This window comes from Hemiscyllium ocellatum (assembly GCF_020745735.1).
Source record: "Hemiscyllium ocellatum isolate sHemOce1 chromosome 27 unlocalized genomic scaffold, sHemOce1.pat.X.cur. SUPER_27_unloc_15, whole genome shotgun sequence".
Lineage (NCBI taxonomy): Eukaryota > Metazoa > Chordata > Chondrichthyes > Orectolobiformes > Hemiscylliidae > Hemiscyllium > Hemiscyllium ocellatum.
The window spans coordinates 623,402-636,003 of NW_026867482.1; the positions used below are offsets into that span (position 1 = coordinate 623,402).

The following is a 12,602-nucleotide window of genomic DNA, read 5'->3' on the forward strand; positions in this document are numbered from 1 at the left end:
CTCTTTTTTAATTCATTTGCCATCTCTTTATCCTCCGTTATTGAATCCACAGACTAATTTTCTATAGAACCAACACTTACTTTGTTAACTTTTTAAAAGAAAGCTGAAGAAACTTTCCTACCTGTTTTTGTATTTTTGGCTAACTTTCTAACCCTAATTGCTGTGCTACTGCCTGCATTATTTCAGCTGTTTTGCCCCAGCTCTCAACTCGAGCATCAACCTCTCTGCTTCTTCTATTAAACTTACCTTGATTAAGTGTTGCAAAACACACAAGGACAAGTTTTTCCTCTCCAGAATGTCTTGGTACTTAAAATGATAAAATTCACTTTGAAATATTGTTCATTCAAACTTTACTAAGCACATCCTACAGATTCAAAATTCAACAATGAGATGCACTTTTGTTACAATCATTCAGTTTGAAGAAAAAAACTATTAACTTTGAAGAGAAGTTTGAAAACCCAGTCATTAACTGGAAGAACAGCTCTTTTTTTTGTTTAAAAATGTGAAAACCTAATCAACAGGAGTAACTTAGCAGAATAGTGTGTATGGCATTAAATTGTAAATCTAGTTTTCTTTCCTTCCCTGCCATAGTTCCCACAAATCTTTATATGAATCTTGATAGTTCATTCACTTTTTGGGAATAGTCTAAGACAGGCAATATCTTTCTAGGATTCACTTGAATTCTTCTCAGGATTCCAAGAACATCTGGTAATTTTATGAGGATGCCTCCATTAGCTTTTGGCTAAGTGAACTTCTAGATTTCGTTTGAGACTTCAAGGTTTAGACTGATCAGTTTGAATGTTGGTTGGAAAAACCTCTGGTTCCTCATGGCTCTTTGTACTTTTAATCTCACAGCACCTAGTGTGTGAGTGACTAAGCTGCTGCAGAACACAAACTGCTTTCTGTCAGCAATGCAAACTCCACGGTGGGTTGTTTGAGTGTTCTTACCATCTGGAAAAATGATGGGGCAATCTCAGTCAGGATAGCACAACAACACTCCTTCTCAGGAGGCTCACGCAATTCGGTATATCAATAATGACCCTCACCAACTTTTACAGATGCACTATAGAAAGTGTTTTATCTGGATGTGTAACGACCTAGTCCAGCTACTGCTTTGCTCAGAATGGTAAGATACTACAGAAGGTTGTATGCACATTGCAGACCATCATGGAAGTCAACCTACCCTCCACGGTCACCACCTACACTTCACTTTGCCGCAGAAATGCTGCCAAAATCATCAAATTCTCCTCCAACCCCCTAATGCTCTCTCACAACATCTTTGGTCAGGCAGAAGATACAGAATCTGGAAACACATGCACCAACAGGTTCAGAAAGAGCTCCTTCCCTGCCATTGTTAGACTGATGAATGGACTCTCTTTGTACGTATGGAATGATCTGCAGATAAAGTGGTGGAGGCTGATACAATTACAATATTTATAGGGGATCTAGATGGGTGAATGAATTAGGAAGGGTTTACAGGGATGTGGGCAAATGTTGGTAAATGGGACTAGATTTATCCAGGTTAACTGGTCAGCATGAACGAGTTAGACTGAGGGGTCTGTTCCCATGCTGGACATCTCTATGTCTCTTTGTCCAGTGCCCACTTACCGTCCCCTTCGATAACAGCATAATTGGAAGTATATGACATAGCTGCAACACACAATTACGACAATTAATTATAATCGAATGTGAGAAAACCACGAAAAGCACGTTGAATGTTTAACAATTTAATAACACTGGACAAATCTCTGACCCTTTTCACGTTCTAGTTCTGATAAATGCCATGAGGATCAGAAAGCCTTATGAGAGAGCGAATCTGAAACCCCTTCGCTTGCATTCTACACTCTCCGCCGCCAATTGGTACAAGTGTACAGTGCCTTCCCTCTTCTTTCTCCTTCCCAGGATGAGGAATAGAAAGTGGGGGGATATTGCTTTGCTCCCAGATGTTGCTCAGAGTTGGGGGTATCAGTTTGAAACTGATCGGGCTACTTCCGCATTGTGACGTTCACGTACGAAGGCGGGACGTCCGGAGGTAGCCGGCCGATGACAATCCCGTGTTCCAAGATGGTTCTCTCCTATTGGCCACATGTCATGACATCACACAGGTCAATTGTGAGCCAATTGGAATGCCTGGATGGCTGGAAGGCGATTGTTCCGCGTGTCAATCAGAGCCGCCGTATTGACTGACTGCGGAAGTTAGACCATGAGCCTCTGAAGCTGATGTTACTCCTCTCCCCGCTTCCCCCCGAATTAAGGTTGAGCTTCAACTCGGACTGCAACTTCCTTTCTCTGTCCACCATCTGTGAGTACGGCACTTTCTTTTTTCACCCCCCCTTTCCATTCTGGGGTTAAACTGCTCCGTTTCTGACTCTTTATTCCATCCAGTCCATGCTGAACGTGATTCTAAACTAACTAGTCTCCACCTGCCTGGAAGTGGTCTCCCATTTCAGGGAGAAATTAGGAATGTATTCCTTTCTTGTTAGTCTATGGAATGCTCCCCCACAGATAGTAATGGAGACTGGCTCATGGAATATATTCAAGGCTTAATTGAAGAGAATTTTAAATGGCAGGGATATGAAAGGTTACTGAGAACAGCAGGAAATGGAGTGAAGGCCAAAGCAGTACTGACATGGTCTTTGGAACAGCAGAGCAAACCCCAGGAGCTGAATGGCTCACTCATAGTTCAATCTGTGACAAGCTGTGTCCAGGGCAGGAAGAGGCGAGCATAGATCCATCAGTCAATATTTTTCAGCATTTATGGAGAATTTGGAACATGGGGCAATAATACCTAGTGAGGATGGAGGGAGACTGTGGTATTTAGATTCAAATTCTGGGGGGAGGGAGAGCAGAAAGAATGTTCCACAGGAACCAAAACTGTCTGTTTGGAGTTTCTATCCTGTGTAGACAGTGATGTCTTCTGTAATCTCCATTTTGCAGGATATGAGAACGGATGGAATTGCAGCCAGTAATCTCAAAACAAGATCTGATCGAGCCAATCGATTCACTGGCACAGGAATGTTATCAGCCTTTTGAATCTCACTGGATATTTTATTTGTCTTCTGTCCTGCCTGCTTTGAAAGGTTTCAAACTTCAGTGAGACCGAAGTACACAGACCTCAGTGAGCGTGTACCAGTGAACTGACTGTAGGAAGAGCTTTAAGCGGGTACAAAGACTGAAATAGCAACACCTCATTCGCAGCAGCAAGACATAGAACATGTTCTATTTGTGAGTGGTCCTTCAACTGGTTGTTGACACTAGAGGGCGGTGGGGATTCCCACGTGATGGAGAAACAGTGGAAATGTGGGGACTGCGGGAAGGAATTCAACTTCCAGAGTTTGCGAAAGCCATCGCCACCATCACACTAGGGAGAGGCCATTCACCTGCTCAGTGTGTGGGAAGGGGTTCACCCATTCATCTGCCCTGGTGACCCCCCAGCGGGTCCAGACGGGAGGACAAGGCCTTTCACATGCAACGTGTGTAGGAAGGCGTTCGTTCAGTTATCCACTCTGCATAGTCACCAGCGGGTCCACTCTAGGGAGAGGCCTTTCACCTGCTGTGTATGTGGGAAAGCATTCAACCGGTCTTCCAACTTCCAGAGTCACCAGTGGGTCCACACAAGGGAGAGGCCGTACACCTGCTCTGTCTGATGGAAGGCGTTCGTTCAGTTATGCACCCTGGTTACCCACCAGCGGGTCCACACCAGGGAGAGGCCGTTCACCTCTGTGTGTGGTAAGCACTTTCAGCGCTTCATCCACCCTGCAGTGTCACCGGGGAGAGACTATTCACCTGCTCCATGTGCGGGGAGGGCTTCAATGATTCATCTTCTCTGCAGAGACACCACGGGTCCACACCGGGGAGAGGCCGTTTACATGCTCCATTGGCGGGAAGGCATTCATTCAGTCCTCCAACCTGCAGAGTCACCAACAGGTCCACACCGGGGAGAGACCATTCGCCTGCTCAGTGTGTGGGAAGGGGTTCATTGATTGGTCTTCCCTGCGGAGACACCAGCCTATCTACAAGTGCGGGAAGGGATTCAGTCAGTCATACCATCTGGTCAGACACCAATCCAGTCACACTGAGTAGCAAACGTTTGGATGCTTTGTGGGTGTTACTTGTATTAATATTCAAGAGGGCATACATTGCCTGGTGAGTTGAGCAACTGTTAAGACACACTTACTGATTTGGAACATGGACTGAAGTCAGGAGGTGTATATCTGTCATGTTTGACGCTGAAGAAACCTGCCCTGTGTAAAGATTGGCTCCGGTTTCTCCGACCCCACAAGGCTGGCAGGACGATGACGTGGTGTGAGATATTGTATTGTAGGTCTCTTTACTAACCCACTCTCAAACTCTTTCTATTAAGTCATTCATAAGTCTTTTCTAACTTGCTCACAGGAGCCCTGTATCTAATAATATTGCATTCCCATTTCATTCACCCATAACTCTTTCCTGTAACATAGCTTGCTTCATTCATTCATTCACTCACTCACTCACTCACAGTTTTGTAGTATATTTTACTATTACAAAATAGAATAAGCTAAAACACTCATTACTGCTTTTTCACACCTTCATCCCTTACCAGCTCTTGCTACAAGCAGTGTTTAGGCCTATTTCTGCATCAAATGCTACCTCTCAATAACTGTCAACATGTTTTCAGAACAATACCTCCCTGCCATCTTATCACCATGAAAGAATACGATATTAATCAGCCCTTGCCAACCATCTATCAGGACCTGAATAAATACATCAATACATAAATACATCAGTTTCCCTGACTCGCAGCCACTGTCCCCTTTAAGAAGCTGACTATCGAGACTGCGCTTCCATGAAATTGCAGGAATGAATGAAACTCTCACTGGCAAATACTAAACAAGTCTCCCAACCCAGCTGCAGTAAACAGTTTAATTCCGTTTATTCTTTTATTCAGTGCAGGTACAATGGCTAATTTATTTAGAGCACACAGGCCGAGTAATTTTACTAACATTTGCTGACTTAAAAGACAAAAGGACTGTCACCTCTTAGTTCTGCAAGCAGACCACACAGACAATCTCAATCCCATCGGGAGTAGCAGCCAACGTTTGTGTACAATAGATAAAACAATGGGACACCATAGTGATGGAGTGTTAATCTCTATAAGAACTGTGTGTAAAGAGGCTGCTGTAAGGATGGTATTTCGGGTTTCCATCACCACCTCAAACTTGTACAACTTGTGGTTGCTGAATAAAGAGGCTGTTTTCACCAGTTGCTGATTTTGGTCGCTATTTGAACACGATCCCACAACGGGAACAGAGAATTCTTGCCCAGTGCTGAAGGATGGATAAAAAGGAAAACTAAAGTTTCTGATGGCGGCTGACAATCCGAGTGGTGTTTGTGAGAAATGCCCAGAGCTATGTGGAAATTGTCAGGGTCTGGGTGACCCAACGATATTCCCAGGCTCTGAGCCTCACAACGAGTGGCAAGGTAGAGGACAGAATGTGGACATGGGTTATGACCCCACTATAGAGCTGGACAGCACAGAAACTGACCTTTCCATCCAACGTGGCCATGATGGCCAGATATCTGAAATTAATCTCATCCCATTTGCGTGCAATTGACCCATATCTCTCTGAATTCACCTCTCCATCCAGATGCCTTTGAAATGTTGTAATTGTACCAGTCCCACCACTCCCTCTGGTAACTCATTTTGTACGTGCACCACCTTCTGTGTGAAAAGGTTGCCACTTAGATCCCCTTCTCTCTCTTTTCCCTCCTTCCCCCCCACCTTAAACCTATGTCCTCTAGTTTTAAACACCAATGAGTCTGATTCCTTGCTGTACAGCTCTATGACTCTTGTGTAAGTGATAATATATTGGTGGTACACACTTGATGGGCCACAGGGCCTTTTCTGTACTGTATGATTCTGTGATCAGAAAACTCCCGTAGGGTTCCACAAAAGCATGTCTCTCTGTGCCTTTCTGAAACAGACACCATTTATAACAGATTAATGCAATAATAACCTTAACATGGAATTTAAGAACAGACATTCCATTTGAGCACGTTCCTTCTGTGCTGAAACCATTCTGTTGTTTGTGGGAGATCAGGCTGAGGAGCTTTAACTATTTAGGTTTAGATGTTACGCATATAAGTCTGGAATAACAGTAGATTAGGAATCGTGTTCAGAGAGAATAGTACTCCAAGCCTTTCTAATCCTGTTGTGTTAACGAGAGAGAGAGAGGATGTCGCGTCTACAGATCCGACAGAAGAGTTGTGCAGCTTGTTCGGTCAGTTGAGTTGGTTCTGCTCTCAGACAAGACTGGATGTTAATTTTGATGGATTCCTATTAAACACTACATCAGAACACTCCAAATCCAAGGAATGTGTCATGAGCAGATCAAAGATAACATTTGGAGAAATAGGTCCTGACATTTCTATCCTTGTGTGGGCTGGGGGGGGGGGGGGGGGAGAAGTCTTCACATCAGGAAACATGCATGGAATGAGAAACAGTTCATGTCCAAAGTCTGTTTTCACTCTTGTTCAGAACTGAATGGTGCTGGAAAATGCTCGTTTTTATGTCCTTGCCAGAGGGGAGAGTAAGAGCGAGGGTAACATGGTGAGAGTACCTAGAGCCAAAGGCAGAGATTGGTAATGATGGTGAAGAAGCGATTGAGGTATCATATAGGTGTTAATGGAAGGGAGAAAGCATCCACACTACTCAGAACAAAGTCAACAAGACCCACCTGTGTGGGCAAATGGAACAAAATTGGAGAAGACTAAGCAGGGCAGATTGATACAGTGAATGTATCAGCTGCTAAACAAATAGTCCCAGGAATGCAGCACATAATTCCTTGAAAGTGGAGTTGGAGGAAGACAGGATTGTGAAGAAAATGCTTGCTTTCGTTGATCACAGCATTGAGGAGAGGCGTTGGGACGTCCTGTTGTGGCTGTACAGGACATTGGGATGATTACTTTTAGGACACGGCATGGCAGTCTGGTCACCATTCATTTGGAACGACCCTGTTAAACTTGAGAGGCTGCAGAAAAGATTTACAGGGATGTTGCCAGGACTGGAGGTTTTGACTTCTAGGAAGATGCTGGGGCATTTTTACCCTGAGCATCGGAGTTGGAGGGGTGACCTTATAGAGGTTTATAAAATCATGAGGGGCAAGGATATGGCAAATTGCCAAGGTCCTTTTCCCAGGGATGGGGAGTCCAGAGCTAGAGGGTATAAGTTGAAGGTGAGAGGGGGAAAAATTTACAAAGGTGCAACTTTTTCCTGCACAGGGTGGTGTGTGTGTGAAACAATCTGCCAGAGAAAGTAGTGCAGGTGGGTACAATTACAACATTTAAAACCAAAATATTCCTCCAGTCACCTTTTAAAGGGATATGGACCAAATCCTGGAACTTGGGACTGGCTCAGATTGGGATATCTGGTCAGCATGGATGAGTTGAACCAAAGGGTCTGTTTCCGTGCAGAGTGACTCTATAAGTCTATAACTCTATTACCAAAACCAGACCTTTTTACTGATGATCTTCCTGCTGGGTTTTTAGTGTACCCAATTTCAGGAGATTTGTGGTGGGTAAAAGTGGCACATATCCCTGATCCTGGGAATCCTGGAAAATATTAAGGGGCTGTTAAATGTACTCCAACTTTGGGAACACTGGGTCTTGTGGAAGCTGTGCATTTGTCAAATATTTTCAGAAATTCTCTTCAACTGGCAGACTACAAACAATTTTCCCATGGAATGTTACACAGATATTAAGAATGTTACCTTGTAAAACGTTTTCCTGAAAATGAAGAATTCAACTTGCTGACATGAAACAAATGTTGGAGAGAAAGGAAACTGCCAAGATCAAAAAAGTTGATGAAAGTCAACACTTGGATCTAGAAACACCCAGAAGAGGGGTGTCTCATACCTATTCCTTCAATTAGTTTTGAAATATTGTTTGTGTGACTTAATAATTAAGTCATACCCAGCACATAGAAAGATGGCTATGGGTATTGGAGGTCAGTCATCTCAGCTCCAGGACGTCTCTGCAGGAGTTCAGAGGGTAGTGTCCTTGGCCCAACCATCTTCATCAATGACCTTCCTCCATCATCAGAAGTGAAGATGTTTGCCAATAATTGCACAATGTTCAGCACGATTTACAACTCCTCCCAAATTGAAGGAGTTCAGTTTGAAATGTGACAAGATCTTAATAATATCCAATGGGTTGGTGAGTGGCAAGTAACATGTGCCATGCAAATGCCGAGCAATGACTCATCCACAAAAGAGAGTTTGACCACTGCCCCGTGATATTCAACAGTATTACAGTCACTAAGTACCCCACTATCAACATCCTCGGGGTTTACTATTTACCAGAAACGCAACTCGACTAGCCACATATATATAGTGGCTAGAAGAGCAGGTCAGAGGTCAGGAATACTGCAGTGAGTAAGTCCACTCCTGACTCCCAAAACCTGTTTATCTTCGACAAGGCACAAGTCAGCAGTGTAATGGAATACTCTCCCACCAGTTTGGATGGGTGCAGCTTCAACAACATTCAAAAAACTTGATACCATCTAGGATTACATCAATGCACATTGCTGACTATAAACTGAGAGTTTAAAACAATTCATTTTAACAAGATTACTATAGATGTATGCTGGAGATATGGTGAATTATAAATGGAGTCTATGCCGAGCAATCTGCCTCTTGTTAATTATTGGTTAGTTGTTTTCTGTGTAAATAGCAATTTCAATTATCCATTGATTTGATTTAAGGGATGAAAACAGCATAGGATTTTATTACTTTAAAAATAATATCTAATAATTAGAAAGATGTGACGTTGAATTTCTCAATGCTGGATTCTAATGGAAATGGGTCTCACTGAACTGGGAAAAAAAACAACTCTGCAATCCACTTAGAATAAATGAAGATTAGAAACTTCATAGATCAAGTGAAGATTTTTTGAACTATTTTAGAAAAGTTGAATTAGCAATTTATGAAAGATGTTCCAGAGCTACTAGTAGCAGCTCAAGGCATTGGACATTGAGTTTTAATCTGTAAACCGGACATTCAATTGATGAAATTCAGTTTTGAAACCTGTACTGAGTATCTCACACTTTAATTGCTTACACAGCCCCTAGTGGTCACAATCTATCATTCCATGTTAAGGTTTGAACCCAGCAAAAGCATTTACTTTTGCTTTTATTGGGTGTAAGACTACCCTAGCTCCATGGGAAATCAAACTAAGAATTTGGTTCAAAAATAAGAAAAAGTGCAATTGGGAAGAATTGGGTTGAGACTGAGGGAATGGTGTTGAGTGGAATGCTAAGGCCATTAGATGTTTGTTGCTTCTGATCTTTAAATAACCTAGGAATCAAACCAATTGCAGCTTTTATCAAATTTCCATAAAACTACAATAGACAGCATTACGTACTCTACGTGCTAAAGATATACAGGCAATTTAAATGAGTTATGGGAAAGAAAACGAGTGAAAACTAAAATTTAAACTGAGATTAAAAGTTATTCGCATGAGTCAAATGATAGTACACTGTTTGTACTGTTTAATAAGAGACATAGTTTTGAAGTATTGAAATATAACCAGAACACTGGGACAAGAGCATTTTTGCCTTGTTTAAATATTGCTGCTTATCTGGGACAGTATGTTCAGTTTAGTTACAATGCCACAAAAATGGATAAATATTTTTTGGGAAATTTGGAAATAAGAGCAGCAAATGTGAAGGGGAAGGATGTGCTATGGGGAATTTTGGACAAGTATAACTTTTATAGCAGTAAAAAGGAGTCATCGACACACAAGTTTAGATTGCTAAGGAAGGTTGATCAGTTGAACTGCAGCTTGCATTTGACAAATAGGAAGCAAATATGCCAATACACAAATCTAGGAAACTGAGGTATGTGTTAGCTGAAGCCAAGTTTTTTTAATACTGTTAGGTTGGTTGAACACGTCACTGTTTAGGCCGCTTTTGGAACATTGCGTGCAGTTCTGGTCTCCTTCCTATCGGAAGGATGTTGTGAAACTTGAAAGGGTTCAGAAAAGGTTGACAAGGATATTGCCAGGGTTGGAGGATTTGAGCTATAGGGAGAGGTTGAATAGACTCTGGGTGTATTCCTGGGGCATTTGAGGCTGAGGGGTGAACATTATAGAGCTTGATAAAATCATGAGGGGCATGGATAGGGCGAATAGACAAGATCTTTTCCCTGGGATGGGCAAGTTCAGAATGAGGGCAGAGGTTTACGGTAAGAGGGAAAAGATATAAAAAAGACCTAAAGGGCAACTTTTTCACTCACAGGGTAATGCGTGGTTGGAATGTGCTACCATTGGAAGTGTTGGAAGCTAGTACAATTGCAACATTTTAAAAGTCATCTGGAAGGGTATATGAATAGGAAAGATTTGGAGGGATTTGGGCTGGTGCAGGCAGGTGGGATGAGATTAGGTTGGGATATCTGGTCAGCATGAACGAGTTGGACCGAAGGGTCTGTTTTCATGCTGTACATCTCTATGACTCCATGACAAAGTAGCCTGCTTGATTGGCACCATATCCACATACATCCACTCCCTCTGCCCCACTGTTCAGAAGCAATAGTATCCACTATCTACAAGATGCACCACAGAAATTCACCAAAGATCCTTGGAAAATGTCTTCCAAATCAACAACCATCTCTATCTAGAAGTGATTTGGAGATGCCGGTGTTGGACTGAGGTGTACAAAGTTGAAAATCTCACAACACCAGTTTATAGTCCAACAGGTTTATTTGGAAGCACTAGCTTTATGTGTGCTTCTCCTTCATACTCCACAACCACCTGATGAAGGAGCAGCGCTCCAAAAGCTAGTGCTTCCACATATACCTGTTGGACTCTAATCTGGTATTGTGTAATGTTTAACCCCATCTAGAAGGACCAGAACAACACATACTTGGGAACACAACCTTTTGCAAATAACTTCCTAGCCACTCACCATCTTGACTTGGAAACCTATTGCTGTTCCTTCAGTGTTGCTGGGTCCATGTCCTGGAATTTACCTCCCTAAAGGCATTGTGGGTCACTGTACAGTGTGTGGACCACAGCAGTTGGAGAAGGCAGGCCACCACCATCTTTTCAAGGGGAACTAAATGCTGGCTAGCCAGTGATGCCCATGTACCACGAGTAATGTTTAATAAATGATCGAAACAGAGGGTTGGAATCTGCAACCTAAAGAAAACACTAGAAAAGAGAGATAGATGGAGGGCACTGTTTCGGTCTTTACTTGAGGACAGAGAAAGTGATATACTGACACTGAATTGGAAACAGAGTTTAGAATTAAACACTTGTAGTGTTTAACTCAGTGCATAAATCGAAACTCGATTAAAGATTGGCTCTTGACATATACTTCACCAACACATCAATAGGACGTTAAGAAAGCATAAGGAACACTGGATTTCACCACGTTAATGGCGGCTGTAGCTCCCACAATCCTATGCGGTCCAGAAATCACTATCTGCCGGCAGTGCGGATGCATGCAGTAATGGAGGTGCTGGTGCGCATGTGTGAGATCGACATAAGGCCCCGCCCCTCATTGTTTTGATGGACGGGGAATCGACCTTTGGTCAACCCTGGAGGACCGGAAGGAGATTGGTCCTCCTGCCAATCAGAGCCCCGCCCCCCATGCTGCTCTTTTTCTGAATGAAGAATAAGCTTTATCCCAGCCTTCTTCTGTCCAACATTTGTGAGCACAATGCTCTGTTTTCTCACCCTCCCCTTTCTTTTCCATTTTTTTCTCTCCCTGGGGTTTAACTGTTGGTTTGCAGGAGCTGGAGGGAAAGCAAGTCAATCCGGAGAAGCGGATAGACGCTGGAAAATGTTGGTCCAGATCTGTGTGACAGGCTGTGTTTCCTCAACTTGACACATTTAATTGTCTCTTGATCTGCCATAAGGACAGATGCAAGTATACTGAATCTATATGAGAAATAAAGTGCTGGCCAGGAGTCAGATTCCCACTGAGGGCTGTTTGTGAGAGCATTTTGATTTGATTTAATTTGATTTATTGCCACGTGTACCACGTTCAGTTGGTAGAGTTGTGGATTGTGTGCAGGGCTGTTGTAGGTTGCAATGAGACATTGACAAGATGCATAACTGGGCTGATAAGTGGCAGATGGAGATCAACCTGGAAAAGTGTGAAGTCATTCACTGTGAAAGGTCAAATTTGAATGCAGAATACAGAGTTAAAGGCAGAATTCTTGGCAGTATGGAGGAACAGAGGGATGTATGGACCCATGTCCACAAATCCCTCAAAATTGCCACCCAAGTTGATAGGGTTGTTAAGAAGGTGTATGTTGTGTTTGCTTTCATTAGCGAGATATTGAGTTTAAGAGGTGCAAGGTTATGTTGCAGCTCCATAGAATCCTGGTGAGACCACACTTGGAATAATGTGTTCCATTCTGGTCGCCTCATTATTGGAAAGATGTGGAAACTTAGAAAAGGTGCAGAGGAGATTTACTTGCATGCTGCCTGGGCTGGAGGGTTGAGGCAGCCAAGGCTTTTCTCACTGGAGTGAAGAAGAATGAGAGGTGACTTGATAGAGGTGTGCAAGATATTGGGGATGGGGGTGTGTGGCGGTGCAGTGCCATCAGGTAGAGGGCTAC

At 43.0% G+C, this 12,602-nt stretch overlaps 1 long non-coding RNA gene across 1 annotated transcript; it reads left to right on the top strand.

The window, feature by feature from the left end:
- The first annotated feature begins 2,212 nt into the window (after nt 1–2,212).
- LOC132807358 (uncharacterized) lies at nt 2,213–5,241 on the top strand. Its single transcript, XR_009641958.1, has 2 exons — nt 2,213–2,302; nt 2,938–5,241. It is a non-coding gene; the product is annotated as an uncharacterized LOC132807358 (long non-coding RNA).
- Nucleotides 5,242–12,602: the final 7,361 nt, after the last annotated feature.